This window comes from Lissotriton helveticus, chromosome 8, assembly GCF_964261635.1.
Source record: "Lissotriton helveticus chromosome 8, aLisHel1.1, whole genome shotgun sequence".
Lineage (NCBI taxonomy): Eukaryota > Metazoa > Chordata > Amphibia > Caudata > Salamandridae > Lissotriton > Lissotriton helveticus.
Window position 1 is genome coordinate 684,854,988 of NC_136069.1, and position 19,055 is coordinate 684,874,042.

Here is a 19,055-nt window from a genome sequence, read left to right on the forward strand (position 1 = left end):
AGAACGAAAAGATTTGACTTTGGTTCCCAACATCACGCTAATCCAGAGTACAGCCTTCTGGGAGTTGTAGTGTCGCAAGTGCTGCTACAAGGCGGATGATCACATGGTTTGGGGGCGTGTAGGACTTTAATAACGGACATTTGAACTGGGTCACACCAACATGAAACGCGGCAGCATAAAGGGGTCTGAAGAAGGAAAATAAACCGAAATGCATTACGCCTACGCTGCCTAGCTCCAATAAAAAGCCTCACCTGAATTTTCCCTGTCTGTGGCTGCTTCCTTTCACGTTGTTGGAGGGTGGATTTGCATATTCCGTGTCAGCCAGAGGACACGTCAAGCGGCCCCGTTCTTTCAAGAGACTGCCTTTTACACTGGTGACTGCGAAAGCGGATGGAACATGCCCAGGTATGGGCTTTAAGGCAGTCCACCAACATAGCGTCGGAAGGCGAAGGACACTGCTTGCAAGCAGACCGTGACTGCCCGGGTGAGTCGGTGCAATCTCACCGATTCTTGCCCCAGCTGGAAGACGCACTGCAGGTTGGGACGTTTTGGCAGGGATTCAAGGGGCCAGGACATCATAATGCCTCTTTCACTAAGTGTGCCCAGCCCTACAAACGCTGAAGAACGAAAAGATTTGACTTTGGTTCCCAACATCACGCTAATCCAGAGTACAGCCTTCTGGGAGTTGTAGTGTCGCAAGTGCTGCTACAAGGCGGATGATCACATGGTTTGGGGGCGTGTAGGACTTTAATAACGGACATTTGAACTGGGTCACACCAACATGAAACGCGGCAGCATAAAGGGGTCTGAAGAAGGAAAATAAACCGAAATGCATTACGCCTACGCTGCCTAGCTCCAATAAAAAGCCTCACCTGAATTTTCCCTGTCTGTGGCTGCTTCCTTTCACGTTGTTGGAGGGTGGATTTGCATATTCCGTGTCAGCCAGAGGACACGTCAAGCGGCCCCGTTCTTTCAAGAGATTGCCTTTTACACTGGTGACTGCGAAAGCGGATGGAACATGCCCAGGTATGGGCTTTAAGGCAGTCCACCAACATAGCGTCGGAAGGCGAAGGACACTGCTTGCAAGCAGACCGTGACTGCCCGGGTGAGTCGGTGCAATCTCACCGATTCTTGCCCCAGCTGGAAGACGCGCTGCGGGTTGGGACGTTTTGGCAGGGATTCAAGGGGCCAGGACATCATAATGCCTCTTTCACTAAGTGTGCCCAGCCCTACAAACGCTGAAGAACGAAAAGATTTGACTTTGGTTCCCAACATCACGCTAATCCAGAGTACAGCCTTCTGGGAGTTGTAGTGTCGCAAGTGCTGCTACAAGGCGGATGATCACATGGTTTGGGGGTGTGTAGGACTTTAATAACGGACATTTGAACTGGGTCACACCAACATGAAACGCGGCAGCATAAAGGGGTCTGAAGAAGGAAAATAAACCGAAATGCATTACGCCTACGCTGCCTAGCTCCAATAAAAAGCCTCACCTGAATTTTCCCTGTCTGTGGCTGCTTCCTTTCACGTTGTTGGAGGGTGGATTTGCATATATATATATATATATATATATTACCTACTGGCGGTCGCCAGTAGGTATATATAGTTAGGATTTTTTCTCTATGGGATTTTTGAAAATTCTGTGTCTAATAACTTTGGCGTTTGTAGACGGAATTGGCTGAAATTTTCAGGAAAATGGCACATTTTGTTTCTGAGCAGCCCTTGAAAATTTGGGGGGGGTTCGTCAAGGGGGGGCCGAGAAAAAAGGGGGGTCCCAAAACGTGTTTTTAACATTGAGTTTTCCATAGGGCGGTTGGCCTCACTTTTAGCCCGAACGGCTGAATGGATTTGCACGAAACTTGGCAAAATTGTAGGGACTGGTAGCCCGATGTGCCTTTGCTAGGTCTCAATATATGTGCTCCAGTGGATTTTGAGAAATTAACGTTCAAAAAAAGATATATATCTGTAACAGCGGACCGGGCAGCGCTCCGGTTCGCGGACTTTTCGCGGTACGGAGCTTTGTGAAGCGAAGCTGATTGGTTCTCCGGCGTCTGTGAACATTCCAAACAGTCCGTAGCGGCCGCCATCTTGTCTCTCGGTAGGATCGAGAGACAAGAGGAGGCCAAAGCGAAGGGGCAAATGACCATAAGGGGGCATAGTAGATCCTCGCTGACCCCCTAGGTTTGATGTGGAGGTTTTAAAAGGGTCCCGCGGGGCAAAAAAAAATAATAATAATAATAATCGAACGGCTGAATGGATTTGCACGAAACTTGGTAAAATATTAGGGACTGGTAGCCCGATGTGCCTTTGCTAGGTCTCAATATATGTGCTCCAGTGGATTTTGAGAAATTAACGTTCAAAAAAAGATATATATCTGTAACAGCGCTCCGCTTCGCGTAACAGAGGTTTGCGAAGCTGATTGGTTCTCCGGCGTCTGTAAACATTGCAAACAGTCCGTAGCGGCCGCCATCTTGTCTCTCGGTAGGATCGAGAGACAAGAGGAGGCCAAAGCGAAGGGGCAAATGACCATAAGGGGGCATAGTAGATCCTCCTTGACCTCTTAGGTTTGATGTGGAGGTTTTAAAAGGGCCCCGCGGGGCAAAAAAAATAATAATAATAATAATCGAACGGCTGAATGGATTTGCACGAAAGTTGGCAAAATTGTAGGGACTGGTAGCTCGATGTGCCTTTGCTAGGTCTCAATATATGTGCTTCAGTGGATTTTGAGAAATTAACGTTCAAAAACAAGATATATATCTGTAACAGCGCTCCGCTTCGCGGAGATAAAATTATATCTGTATTACCTAGCTGTTGCTAACACCAGTTAGCGACGGCTAGTAGGAGATAGCGACCATCTTGGGCCCCACTTTGCATGTGAGTGATATTTATCACTAATGACATGCAAAGTGGGCATGCCAAGATGTTAGCAACTGGAAACAGTCGCTAACATCGCTATCTCCTATTATCAACTTTTGGAAATATTCGCGATAAGCGCGAATATCTCCAAAAGCTACCACCTGCCCTGAGCAGTTCTTAGCCATGTTATCCAATGGGAGGTGGATAACATGGCTAAGAGCATTAGCTCGGTAATGCATGAATATCGCTGAGTTTTCAGCGATATTAATGCATTGCGGTCGTTTTTTATCGTATTTGCGATAAACCTTGATAATAGCAAGGTTTATCTGCGATAATTTCTGACGATGCTTAGCGGTAAAAAAGTCGTTGCTAAGCATCGTTAGGGATAAATATCACTTAACTTTGGTAATATGCCCCAACGTCTGTTAACGTTCGATTCGAAGGAAATCAGGAAGTGTTGAAAAACATTGTCTGCGCCATCTTGTCTTTTTTCAAATGCCACACTTTTGTCGTGCACGGCAGTCATTTTAGATGCCTTGACCAGACCCACTCTGTGCACGCTGTCGATCCTTAGCATGGCTCCCCACCCTCGCAAGCATCTCCCCCAGGCAGTGGTCACCCCCGCTCTCTGTCTTAAGCATTGGTAATAAACCTCCCCCCATCTGCGCTGCTCTTCCCTGAGAATCACACCCTGTGCCCGCCCGACACCTCCCTTTCGCCCTATTCACTACCGCACCCTCTGACACTCCTTTTCCTCTGTGTCCGATTGTCCAGGCCGGTCCTAGGGTATCAGCTAGCCCTGCAGATGTAGTTTATGGCCCCAGCTGTAAAGAATCACCCCTCTTCAAAGGAGTTATAGTAGATCAAGGCCCACACTCCATGAGATCCGTCACAGCAGACGCGTTCCTATTATCTGAAAACCATCCTGTATTGTGATTGGGGAGGGGACCGAGCCTGAAGCGGAAGATTCCAGGGATGACTCTTTGTACATCAAAGTTTTTACAATTATGTGTCACATTAAAAATATATAGCACTCCGACAAAGTAGTAAGATTATAAAACTTTAATAACTTATAAATATATACAAGAAAACAAAAACAGTAATAACATATAAACATTTTTAGGGAAAAACAACGAAGTAGCGGTCGGCTGTGCGAATAGTCCCAACGCAGCACAACGTCCAGATTTCTGGCGTGGGGCGTCGCGGGGGGTGGGTCATCAGTAGCAAACTGTTGTGCGAATAGTTCCAAGGCAGCAGAACGATGGCACCAAGGTGATGTCCAGTAAGTTGCCGCACTGGTTTTGGTATCCTACAATGCTGCTCCGAATAACGGCGTGGGGCGCCCCGGGGGAGGCGGCGTGAACGGGCCTCTCCAGGTGGAGTCTCATCTGTTGTAGTGGGGCGCCCCTTTACCATTTCAGTTGCCATTCCGTCCGTTTTTGGTCCACTGTGTCAAAAGCCGCAATTCAGCTGAGTTGCGCCCATTCTTGCTGTGCAGCGATAGGCGGCTGTCACAGGACTCTCAAAATGGCGGCAGGCTGTTTCCTTTTTGGGCCTGGTCCACTGAAATGGCCCTGTGACACCTTGCAAATCGGACGCTTGTCTGCTAGGTCTTGGACCCCATTCTCGAAAGCGTCCCCTCCGCCTTGAGGATTCATCAAAAGTTTTGGGGGCCCCCGACTCCTGTAGGCTTCTGGTGGGGAGCGGCTGCCATGATTGCTCGCGGAATGACCACGACGGAGCTACGAGATGGTGGTGCTCTCATGCTGACGCCAGCTTCAGTCTGAAACATCCAGAAACAAGGTGGGGCTTTCATCGTTTGGGAAAAAAAAAAAGTTTTCATCCAATGAAAAGTGTTGTTTTTAGGTCATATGATCAAGCCTTCCATCATTAGGAAACCAAAAGTAAAATGAACCAATGAAAAGTTTTATAAACAAGTCACATGACCTGTTATGCGGCATAGGGTATAAAATGCGGAGAAAATACGTTGGCACGTGAGGCGGCGTCAGTAGCGGACCGATGTGCGAATAGGCCGAAGGCAGCACAACGCGCCAAGATCCGGATGGCACCGAGGTGGTGTCTAGTAAGTTGCCGCACTGGTGTGGCCATCCTACAATGTTGAAAGTCGGCGTGGGGCGCCCCGTTGGCCTGTGAGATGGCGTCAGTAGCGGACCGATGTGCGAATGGGGCCAAAGGCAGCGCAACAATATTTTCGGAATAGAAGACACCACAAGGCGCTGAGATGCCAAGATCCGGATGGCACCGAGGTGGTGTCTAGCAAGTTGTGGCACTGGTGTGGCCATCCTACAATGGTAAAAGTCGGCGTGGGGCGCCCTGTTGGCCTGTGAGATGGTGTCAGTAGCGGACGGATGTGCGAATGGGGCCAAAGGCAGCGCAACAATATTTTCTGACTGACACCACAAGGCGCTGAGATGCCAAGATCCGGATGGCACCGAGGTGATGTCTAGGAAGTTGCTGTACTGGTGTGGTGATCCTACAATGGTAAAAGTCGGCGTGGGGCGCCCTGTTGGCCTGTGAGATGGTGTCAGTTGCGGACCGATGTGCGAATGGGGCCAAAGGCAGCGCAACAATATTTTCTGTATGGAAGATACCACTAGGCGTTGAGATGCCAAGATCCGGATGGCACCGAGGTGATGTCTAGCAAGTTGCTGTACTGGTGTGGTCATCCTACAATGCTGAAACTCGGCATGGGGCGCCCCATTAGCCTGTGAGATGGCGTCAGTAGCGGACCGATGTGCGAATGGGGCCAAAGGCAGCGCAACAATGTTTTCTGAATAGAAGACACCACAAGGCGCTGAGATTCGGTTACCACCGAGGTGATGTGTAGCAAGTTGCCGCACTGGTGTGGCCATCCTACAATACTGCTCCGAATAACGGCGTGGGGTGCCCGAAGGGGGGGGGGCGGCGTGAACGGGCCTTCCTAGGTGGAGGCTCGTCTGCTGTAGTGGGGCGCCCCTTTACCGTTTCAGTTGCCATTCAGCTGAGTTTCGGCTGCTCTTGATGCTACAGCGACAGGCGGCTGCAACAGGACTCTCAAAATGGCGGCCTGTTCTTTGGATTTGGGCCTGGTCCACTAAAATGGCCCTGGGACACCTTAGAACTCGGACGCTTTTTTTTCCTTTCCTGTACATGCAAAAAAAGGTAAATGCCCGGTACGTTACACGCTTCATCTGCCACGATGAACTCTCCAGAGGAACCGAAAAAAAATATAGTTATGGTAACTATACCATGCATCGTCATATGGAGAGGTGGCACCAATTAATTATAGTGCTGCATAAAAGAGAGATTTGGAGGAGAACCCCTGACCTGCTAGTACATTCATCAAAGAAGTGGCACTGACAGCATCAGAGGCAAGGGAAACGGTCCCAAATATTTAGAAGAACTTTGGAAAGATTAAAATGACATGTTTAGATTGTGGCAAATTAATTTCATGTGGACAGATGAGTGTTACTCTAATAAATACAGCATATGAACATCATCATAGTCGATGGTTGGTAGAGACATTTTGACTATATCCTGGACCTGCCCGTCCTCGCCCAAAATGGCGCCGGAATAAATGGGACTCGTAACTCCTTGTTGTGTACTGGTTGCAGAACCTTGAAATAACGAGATACGTATGCAGTTTTGAAGCACATGGCGGGCGGGGACGAGAATTGATTGAATATTTCGACATCCCTATTGATATTAAGTTCTGATGTGTTATTGATTACTGTACTATTGAAAGTTCGAATTAACGTCACCCATGGTACTTGCCCGCAAATGTATATCTAGATAATTTTATTGTAACTGGCCCTGTCGTATTTTAATTATAAAATGTACGTCCACCGATCCCGTAACTGTTAGACACCTTAGTTCTTGCAACCTAATGGCCCGCCCGTTACGTTCCTCTACAGTGTAAATGTCTACTCATCATATACGATTACAGTTTGCTCCGTGGCCGGCCCACGTGGTTATAGGCTCGTATTTCTATAATGAAATTTTCACAATAAAGGTTTTTAAAAGAAAACATGGTAGTAGTATATACATTGGTAAAGTTTTTAATAATAGTCACTGTTTTAGAATCATTAAAAGGCAAGTGAAATAAAGCAGTCCAATTACATGAAGGGTAAAAGGTATAATACGCAGGAACGCAGTAAAGATAAATGGTCAAGGGCTGTTGTGTTTTCTATTCCTGCAACATAAAGTGATCGATAAGAATCTCATATTCAGGCGTATCGGCGACTAAGACAGCAGGCCGAGCCTCTTTTGCTCAACGGCTCCGTCATGGGACGAAGAAACGCTCTTTTTCTCGAAAAAAGAATATATTTTACTTGCAGGACAGTTGTAAATTTTCCGGGAAAGTACATTAGCCTGGAACATTATAACATATATTTAAGAAAAAATAATGTTCGGAAGTAATAAAAAGCGTAATTTTTAGGTCATATGACCAAGCCTTTCATCATTAGAATAAGAAAAGTAAAATGAATCAATGAAAAGTTTTATTAACAAGTCACATGACTTGTTATGCTTACGTTATGCGCTGCGCGCCCCGGATGACTTCCGGATGCGCTAACGCGGCGCGTCATATGACGCATTACGCGACAACGCAGGTCCAGAATATAGTCAAAATGTCTCCACCAACCAGCGGTCGGAACACAACCCCTTTCAGCAGGCTAAATAGTTCTGTTAAATGACAACAGAAGGGACAGGCAACAAGAACCATTAGTCAAAGAGGGGAGGGCTAGTTCTTCTCTACCGGGTTACATTGGGGCGCTACCGGAACTGATCGAATTGGTAGTCTACAGTGTTTCTGGATGTTTCAGACTGAAGCTGGGGTTAGCATGAGAGCAGCACCATTTCGTAGCTCCGTCGTGGCCATTCCGCAACCAATCATGGCAGCCGCTCTTTATCGTTATTTTGGGCGGGGTGGGTGGCGGAGCCGAGCTGTTTTGCAGCCATCATTGTGTGGAGTTCAGTTCATTTCACTAGTTTTGTATTTGTCATGAGGGGTTGTTCCTAATGTTTCTATTTTAGCGAGGTCAAAAAGAGATCCCATTAGTGGCCTACTGATTTTGCTCGATTCCTTTTCTTTTTTTTTTACACGATTTTTCGTTATCTGCAAAGACTAAACAGAGTATTGCGACTCTGTGTTTGTTTGTAAATAGAGAATGAACCAAAGAGAACCAATTCTAAAACAGTAAATACTTGGATAACAATCAATCAAATGGAGAGAGAAGCAGGCACGACGTATTACAACGGGGGCAAAGGCCTGCGTTAACTACCCTTCACTATGTGCAAAGAGAGAGTACTCCTAATAGAAATGAGGGGGGGGGCACCATTCAAAGCAGATCAGTCTGCATAAACACGAAAATGTTTTCACTTACCACGTACTTGACATTCGACAGCTTATGATATTTGCTATTAAAAAACCATTGAAATTCACTGAAAAAACCATAGGTTATAGACCATATATAGTTAGGAATTAGCATTTACAAAACCTTGAAAATTCACTGAAAAAACCATAGGTTATAGACCATATATAGTTAGGAATTAGCATTTAAAAAACCTTATTTTACTCACACAAAACCATTGAAATTCCATATATAGTTAGTTGCACTAACTATATATCGCGCACCCGCAATCCACTGCTGATGATGTCACATATTACATCATTCATGACATGGTCAGTGACATCACTGATGACATCACTGATGACATCTCAAATGACATCACTGATGACAACACTGATGACATCTCATTTGACATCAATGACCACATCACTGATGATATCATTCATGTGACAATACAATGCATCTCCTCACATTTTAATATAACCTCTGTTTCACCCAGTGTTAAATACAGAGTATAATTTTTGAAACCATTGACACACCAATACTAGTTACTACATATGTACTCACTGATTCCTACGTCTACACACACATTCACTCATTCACCCATACAATCATTCATACATACAATCACTCATCTTTACAACACTATCATATGCACTCATACACCTATACAGACACTCACACTCTGCCACTCATCCATGGAGTTACTCACACACCTAGTCAGTCCTGTAAAGAATCAATCACACTTCCATTTTCTTGTCTATACAGTTAAACATAGAGCACCTTACATTTTCAAACATATACTAACACATACTTACCTTGTTATACAATCATTGATATAAGTACACATTGATCTGCACAGAGTCACACACCTCCCAGCCAGCCACACACACACTCAGTCTCCCATACAAATACTTGGACAATCAATCAGTAACCCATATAGTTAATCATATAGCTACTGATCAACACATGCAGCAGTTTACAGAACAACAGACATAATGATGCACAAATTAAGACACTTTAGTCACTAACCCATGCACTCAGTGAGACACATTTAATCACTCACTCATACATTCAGTCATGCACCTACTAAATCCTTTGTCCAGACACTTATACTTCCACTCATTCTTCAATATGTAAGACACATTTTAACTTTACAGAAACATACAGTCACTGGATGTTGTCATCAGTGATGTCATCAGTGATGTCATTTGAGATGTCATCAGTGATGTCACTGACCATGTCATGAATGATGTAATATGTGACATCATCAGCAGTGGATTGCGGGTGCGCGATATATAGTTAGTGCAACTAACTATATATGGAATTTCAATGGTTTTGTGTGAGTAAAATAAGGTTTTTTAAATGCTAATTCCTAACTATATATGGTCTATAACCTATGGTTTTTTCAGTGAATATATATATATATATATATATATATATTACCTACTGGCGATAGCCAGTAGGTATATATAGTTAGGATTGTTTTCCATAGGGAAATCGCAACATTCTACTGGGAATAACTTTGGCGCCGGTTGAGGAATCTTGCTGAAATTTTCCTTAACTTTGCCCCGGGGCGCGCCGCTCCATCCCTGAAAGTTTGGGGGGGATTCGTCAAGCGGGGGCCGAGATAAAAGGGGGGTCCCAAATCGTGTTTTCCCCATGTTAATTTCCATAGGGCGGTTGGACTCACTTTTAGCCCGAACGACTGAATGGTTTTCCACCAAACTTGGCAAAATTGTAGGGACTGGTAGCCCGATGTGCCTTTGCTATGTCTCCAGATATGTGCTCCAGTGGTTTTTACGAAAATTAACTTTGAAAAAATATATATTGGGCTACATTGGGCTATATATATGTTAGAGCCCAAATGTAGCCCAATGTAGCCTAATGTAGCCCAATGTAGCCCAAAGATGGCCACCAGAGACAAAAAAAACAAATGTAGCCCAAATATCAGCCAGATGTAGCCCAACTATAGCCCAATGACAGAATGTCCCAGAGTGTTCTAAAGAACAACTAGAGCGCTAACAGTCTTACTTATGACAAAAGTATGGCACACCTGAAGTCATCTTGATTGGAATAAAGTGTTAACACTTAAAACATTTAATTTGCAAAGGAACAAAATGAGGGGGTTCATTTTGCCATAGAAATTATGATTAGTGCTGAAGAAAGAAAAATTAGGGCACATTTTGAGTGACTTCTCAAATCCTCTTATATTTCATTAAAAAAATTCTGATATGCAGTCTCCCAAGATGGCCAACAGAGACAACAGAGCCCAAATGTAGCCCAAATATCAGCCAGATGTAGCCCAACTATAGCCCAATGACAGAATGTCCCAGAGTGTTCTAAAGAACAACTAGAACGCTAACAGTCTCACTTATAACAAAAGTATGGCACACCTGAAGTCATCTTGATTGGAATAAAGTGGTAACACTTAATACATTTAATTTGAAAAGGAACAAAATGAGGGGGTTCATTTTGCCATAGAAATTATGATTAGTGCTGAAGAAAGAAAAATTAGGGCACATTTTGAGTGACTTCTCAAATCCTCTTATATTTCATTAAAAAAATTCTGATATGCAGTCTCCCAAGATGGCCACCAGAGACTAAATGTAGCCCAAATATCAGCCAGATGTAGCCCAACTATAGCCCAATGACAGAATGTCCCAGAGTGTTCTAAAGAACAACTAGAATGCTAACAGTCTTACTTATGACAAAAGTATGGCACACCTGAAGTCATCTTGATTGGAATAATGTGGTAACACTTAATACATTTAATTTGAAAAGGAACAAAATGAGGGGTTTCATTTTGCCATAGAAATTTTATATATATATATATATATATATATATTCACTGAAAAAATAAGCCAGTTAACCAATCAATTTTTTTTTAAAAAACACTGAAAAAACCATAGGTTTCAGGCCTTATATAGTTAGGAATTAGCATTTAAAAAACCTTTGAAATTCACTGAAAAAACAATAGGTTTCAGGCCTTATATAGTTAGGAATTAGCATTTAAAAAACCTTTGAAATTCACTGAAAAATCCATAGGTTTCAGGCCTTATATAGTTAGGAATCAGCATTTAAAAAACCTTTGAAATTCACATGAAAAACCATAGGTTTCAGGCCTTATATAGTTAGGAATTAGCATTTAAATAAAACCTTTGAAATTCACTGAAAAAACCATAGGTTTCAGGAGTTATATAGTTAGGAATTAGTTTTTAAAAAACCTTTGAAATTCACTCAAAAAACTATAAGTTTTAGTGGTGTTATAGTTAGCTGGACATTTTACTCATACAAAACCAATGAAATTGCTCCTATATAGTTAGTTGTACTAACTATATTTCGCGCACCCGCAATCCACTGCTGATGATGTCACATATTAGATCATTCATGACATGGTCAGTGACATCACTGATGACATCTCAAATGAAATCACTGATGACATCACTGATGACATCATCCACGTGACAATCACATACACCTTTTCATACACTATTACAATTTTTCATCACTGTTTGTAAAATACAGAGTATCATATTTAAATCCATTGTCACAGCAATACAAGTATCTAAAAATCCACTAAGTGATTCATAGATGTATACACACATCTAATCACTTACCTATGGATTCACTCATACATGCTGTCAATGAACAATAGAACACTATCAAAATACTTATACATCTATATCGACATTAAACAACAGCATGCATACTATTCACATATGAAGTCATCCTACTCACTTATGCAAACAATGGATCATACTTACATATTTACTTAGCAAAACACTTATACAAACACCACTTCTTCTATTCATTTAGATAGTAAGTCATACTTAGTGAATTATAAAATCATTATTACAAGTATACAGTTATCCATACAGTCACTCACACAATCATTGTGTCTTATGTATACTTATTTATATACAACAACTGACACATACACTGCCTTTTATTTTTCTAGTTTGTTGGATCTGTACCTTTGAGAAATATATTTGCTCATCACCACAGCCATAAAGAGATTCCCTCACCCAAACTGTTAGAACATGCAGTTTTAACTTCATATATCTACTGACTCAACTATTCACACATCTTTGGACAGTCACACACCCCCCACCGAACCACAGACACTTTCACACTCCCATACAAATACTCAGTTAACTAATCAATAACTAATATAGACTTTCACATAGCTAGTAACCAACTGTAGAATCAGTTTACACAACAACTGACAAAGTGATACAGATATTCACACAATTTAGTCACTATCTACTATATTTAGTGAGACATTATAAATTGGTCAAGTAAACAGTCAATTACACTGCTACTAAATCCTCCATCCAAATATTTATTTATATATATCCACTCATTCTTCAATGTAAATTGCTATATATATAATGCATATTTCAATATCGAAGCAAACCACTGATTTGCACGGAGGGACCGCCGCTGCCCCTGCGGATGGTCCCTCCTACTCTAAGGTGGCGGACGGACTCAGGTCCGTCCGCCATCATAATCGGCCCCTAAGTTTTATTAACTGCTCCAATCTTCATAGGCCAATTACCTACCCTAAAATTTCGGTTGTAAGAGCACTAGGTAAGAATGTTGTAAGTCAGAAGGCAAACGTTGTTTGAAAGTCAATTGAGTATCATTACAATTACTCCAGCCTTTTTGACATTTTAAATAAGCTGTGTAATGTCCTGATGTTGTTGAAGGACCATCATGGTAAATAATTGCTGCAGTTGCAAAGGTTCTTCCTGAAATTGATAATTGAGAAGCCACACATTTTTTTATTAAAGTTGTCAATTTAGTTCCATCAGGTCTACATCGTTGGAACATTAAAATTACATACTGTCCATATCTTTGTTTAAATAATGTTGATAGCATTGCAAATTTACATTGAGTACAGACCATGGTTTGATTTGCTTCTCTAACTAGATTATTAAAATACACTGATTTGCAGTCTGGTAAAGTCAAATATATAAATCTTTCAGTGTCTATTTCAGTACTACTTGAAAAGGAACAATTGTCACAGTCATGTTGCCATTTATAAGAAAGGCCAAAAAGATTTTCTACATCTACACCTTCATCTTGCAATACAACAAGCATATACATTAGAAATTCCTAACAATCTTGCTGAATATTCTGTGAAAATTGATTTACACCAGAACATTTGTCTAAAACATTTCGAATTTCAGAAACACTTTGTATTTTTGTTCTATCACTGCTACATTTCTCAAACACAGAATTCAACAAACAACAAAATCTTTGATCACGATTTTCAGCAATCTGTTCTTGTACAGTTTGGAGAAAAAAAAAAACATTAACCACTACATTAGCATAGCAGTTGACACCAGAACTGTTTTCAAACTGAAATCCAACAACATCTTTAAATAAATCCTTTTCCTTTCTGCTTACAATTACTGGTTCATCTACTTTTTTTCTTTTTGCTACAACTTTACTACAATTTTTCTCATTTCTTCTTTTTCCGCCTATCACACGCTTTTCAAATAGAGGATATTGAGGTAAATTTGGAGCATACTCTCTTCTTAACCTATTATATTCTTTTACACAATTTAGATCTGCATTAATCTTTGTCTCATCAAAATCAATCAAGTACAATCCAGATAAAGTTCTGACTCGAGATAAAGCAACATATGCCATACCCTCCTTGAACACAGAACTACCAATATTCACCAAAGCACTATCTACACTTAAACAAATCAATAGCTTCCAGTTTCACAATCTCTTGATTTTCTAACTTTAACATTTTGTTGTTGAAGATTGAACATTCTTGCAGAGTTGGCATCAAGCATATGACAGATTTGTTTTCAGGAATTTTCTTAAAAATATTCTCTGGGAGAATGTTTTCGTTTGGAAACAAATTTGAAATTAATCGTGCATGTAAAGTTGCTTTCCCATGCTCACTTACTTTTCCATTTCTTACATCTTGTAGAATATTTGTATAATCTTCATCCTTTGCCTGTCGCATATTTTGTAGCAATTCTGCATATTTGAAATGTAACCATATGTTAACATTTCCAATGCTTCCTAGGCACTTTCTGGTATCTTCAAGCGTAAGCATTTTAAACACTGGTTGTCCTTTCGCAGGAGTTAGCTGCAGTAGATCTCCAAAAACAATGATGTGTTTGCCTCCAAATAACACATCATACTCTGTTTTAAAAATGTCTTGCATTCTTAAATGCACATAAGCAAGCATGACATTTGATACCATGCTTACATCATCAATGATAAGATGTTTCATTTTCTTTAGGACTCTTGAAACTTCACAACAAGCTTCTCCAGATAGCTTTTGGTATTGTAATTTATTATCATGCTCTACTGGCAGCATCAATAAACGATGTAAAGTAATCCCTTTAATGTTATGTGCTGCCAACCCAGTTGGAGCGGTAACAACACAAGACAGCGATGACTCCGTTCTTTTCTGCAGATAAGTTGCAATTGCTTTAATCAGAAAACGTTTTCCAGTTCCTGCTTCTCCACTCACGTACAGTCAGACAGGTATAAATGATGTACAGGAGCACTCTTTTTTCTCATGACATAACCCATGCTCAATCTGTTCTGTGACTTTGTCATATATTTGTCTCTGCTCAACGTTTAGTTCTTTTTCCAAATCTTCTAAGTTAACTACATCCTTCTGAGCTTGTTCCATGGCTCTTTCAACTTCATCCATGGCAGTGACAGCTTCATGTTGTATATTTGGTCCTCCTAGTGGATCCTGACTCAATGAAGCAGAACTCTGACTGTCTTGAGAACTGTCTCTAGCAATCTCTGCTGCAATTGTAGCTTCTTGCTGTATTTCCTCGTTCAACATTTGCAGATAATTTGAAAAAATAGGCCATTCTATGGTATCCTTGGTTGCATTGAACGAATCTTCATAAGTAAGAAAATCTCCAAGTAGTTCCTCTTCTGTACGCCAAGGCTTAAAGAGTTGCAAAAGAGCTAAGTAATAAAATTCCCTTTTGTCTGGAGATTCACAACTCAATTTTCGATGATTAATCAAATGGCCTTTTCTTTGTTTCACCAGACAGCCTTCACATCCAATTACAGCATATACACCTTTATTGATATCTTCTGTGACGTTCCTCTTAAAAGTATAGGTTTGCAGAACTTCATAGAGACAAATGTTCTCAAGATGACTACTTCTATTTGGATAGTATGTATCCAACATGTTAGTCCTCAAAATATCTGTACTGTTTGGTTCTTTCTCCGCCAAATACTCTATTTCTGGTACAGATTTCAAAACTCGGTTTCGTGTTGCAGCAAGACCTAGACTCACCCAAATGATGGTTCTAGATTTGGCATATAGACTTGCTGATGATAACCGATCAGAACATTCATATGCTCCAATTTCTCGATGCAACAACATCTTCAGACTGTAACTGTATAATTTCTTGCTTAGACTCTTTTCATGCGAAATTTCCTCCCACATTTCCTTCAGTTCCGTCTTTTTTTATTTTGTGATGTAAGACGTCACATATCGAGCCACAGCAATTGAGTTGTCAGCAACATATTGAATATCCATGTTAGCATTCCACTTGGACAAAATGACTGGGTTGTAGTCATTTATGTATTTGGACTCCTCATTTCTTCTTAGGTTGTATGTATTTTTAGGTGATTTTCTTGCCACAGTATGTCACAGAGAAGACATAAAATTGTTCACTCTTCCTTTCGATGTTACTGGACGTGGAAATGCAAAACGACATTTTGTGTAGAACTTGTCCTTGGATTTGTATTTTCGACGACAGTATTTTCCACAACGATGGGTTTGAAAGCGTAAAACTTGATGTCTTAAATTGTTTTCTTCTGTACTTTTCGGAACAGCACATGTAGAATACTGCTCAATGAAACTCATCACTTTCTCATCTGAATCTGTTCCAAATGTTGGTGCATCTTAAATCCATAGCAGCATATGTATGTGAGGAGCACCTCTCTTGCTTGATACTCCTTTCTCCAAAAGAAATCCAAAACCTCTCCAAGCGGAGGATTTTTTGTGTTTGTAATAAAAGACATCATAGCTTCAAACCTATGATTGAAATACCTGCATACATTAACTGGATCCAAAGAGCACAGTTCTCCAGGTGTCTTGTATTCAATATTTTCAATGTTTTTATTTGCCTCTCGTAGAAATTGAAGTAAGTCTTCCCAAGCATACTCAGCACAGCTAAGAGTGAGGAACCATGTAGGAGTTCCTAAGTTTCTTAGCATACATTTCAATTCCCCTTGACGACGTTACCAATACTCGTTAGTACCAACCTGACATGCCATGAGATTAATTAGCTGAGATTCCAAAACACTGTCTTGCAGTTTCACTTTATCCATAAAGTCCCTTGCCGAAACATTTTGTAGATGTACTCCACTTTTCAGTATATGGTTGACTCCATAAGAAAGTCCAGACAAGTCACTCTCAAACAGTAGATGGAACAAATATGGAATGCATTGATGAAACCTTGGATCTTCTGCATATAATCTTAAAATCCGTTATTCAGATGCAGGAATTTGAACAGGTCGGTCGTCATATCGTCCACATTGACCTGTTGGAAATAACTGTGGAAAACAAAGAGCTTCCAAACTTTCTTCTCATACACTAATGGGACTTCCTTTTGCTTCTTTCATTTGAAACAAGTCAATAGCATTCCCCATTACTTCTTTGGAATGCAATGGATGAACACTATAATGTTCATAAATGTCTTCACTTCTAGAGACATCAACTTTTTCAATTTGCCCAGCTGAGAAATCACTGTCCTCTTCTACAATTGTTTCCTCTTCTCCTACATATACATTTTTGTAGTAGTGATTATTTTTTTACCAAATACAACGTTGCCTTTTTGACTTTCCTAACATCCACTAATTCTTGCCAGATTTTCTTACTCTTTGTCGGAACACCATCAACTAGAATAACCAGAGGTTCCTCTTCTACTTTTTCTACACCAATTGTATCAATATTTTTCTCAAAATCTAGAGACAAATAAACAACTCTTCCCTTCAATCCTCTCTGTAAATCTGAAGGAGGCAGTTTCCCTGTCTTAGGCTCCATGCGAACAATAGCCTGAAAAGGATGCACACATTGAATCAGAATAGACTCATAGGTATTTAAATCCATCAATTCAGAAGGAATGTCTACCAACTCCAGATTATTATGAACAGCTCTAGCAGGCATTCTGTTTTCATTTAATTTATTATAACAATATTTACCAATACGTTGATCAGAACCCAAATCAAAGCAATTTTCTACCAACAAATAAGTTGCAAAATCCTTCCACTCATTATTATTTTCCATTTCACTTTTTACATATAAATCAACTAATCTAGTCTGATTCTTATAATGAGTTCGTCGACAACACACACAAGTAAAATTAGGCCTTTCACTTGAATTGACCTTAAACTTTGTAATTTCATGGTCAAATTTTTCTGTACTTGAAATCTCTACATTCTCTTCCACATTACCTTCTATTACTGTATCAGTTTCTGCACTGTCCTCTTTTTCACCAATGTAACAAAACCCAATTTCTTCACATCTAATTCAGTTCCATGCAAAAGAGCACTGTTTGACTGTTTTAGCTTAAGTGCTGGACTTTTTGCATAATACAACCTTCTCACTAATTTCCTCACCTTATTATGATGCACTGCTTACATCCTAAAATAGTGAAAAACACTCTGACATACTTTCTTGAAAGACAAGCCAGTGAATGCCCATGCAAACACTTTTCTTAGTATATGTCCGTAAGAAACTGAGAAACAAATCAATTGAATCCTGTCGCACACAACAAATACTTCTACAATTCCAAGTATACACTGGAGCCTTAGGACATCTCCCTAAAACTTCATCAGCTAACACCTCTTCTGTATTTCTAGGCACAATATTTTCTTTTTCATCTGGACAACCATCCTTCACCTCATATGCTCGACCACTGGTGTCAACTGCATGCACCAAATCATTATCCTGAAAGTAACTTTCTTCATTAAAAAACTGGCTCACAACTTGAACTATGCTTCCATTCTCCAGAAAAAACATCACAAAAATGAGTCCGATTAATTACTCTTTTCCACTTACATTTTGATTTGAACACATTGATTACCTTATCTAGTGTACGATTTCTATTGATTACTAAACAATATAATGTATTTTTCACTTTAAATGCTTCATCCACAATCTTCACAATGCTTTTTTTCTTGTAAAAAGCAGTCTTTTTTTTATACATCTTTACATTTTTTAATAAATTTGAAACTATTCTGTTAAAAAAACATTCTTCTAAGAATTTCGATAAATTGATTTCTCCTTCTATTGCTATAGACAATATCATCTCCTTCTACAGGTCTCACATTTTTTGAGGGGCACAGTTTTTTCTTTCTATTTAGAGATGGGTTATTCTTCTTTGAAGCAACATCTTTTTTTGACATTTCAATAACTTCCTTAAAAAGTCCTTAGTTTGCTTACCAGGAGCATTATTTTTTTTCACTGGAGATTGTGTTTTGGATGAGTCTTGTATTTTTGTTTTCTTGGACCATAAATCCTGTTTATACTTCTTTTGACGTCTTTCCTTTGACGGCATATTCTTTTATCTTTCTATAGATGATTACAATCTGTGGTAAAGAAAAAATAACATATTATAGACCACTACAAACATACTACATAGCAATTACAATAAGTAAACAATATAAACACTAGTTTACAACATGAGTTACTTTATACCACAGCAACTGTGTCACAATAACACTGCAGTACAGTTTCATTATTAATCTTACTCTCTGCCTGCACCATCTCACTCTGTGCCTGTGTCTTATGTCACTCTGTGCCTGTGTCTCATCTCACTCTGTGCCTGTGTCTCA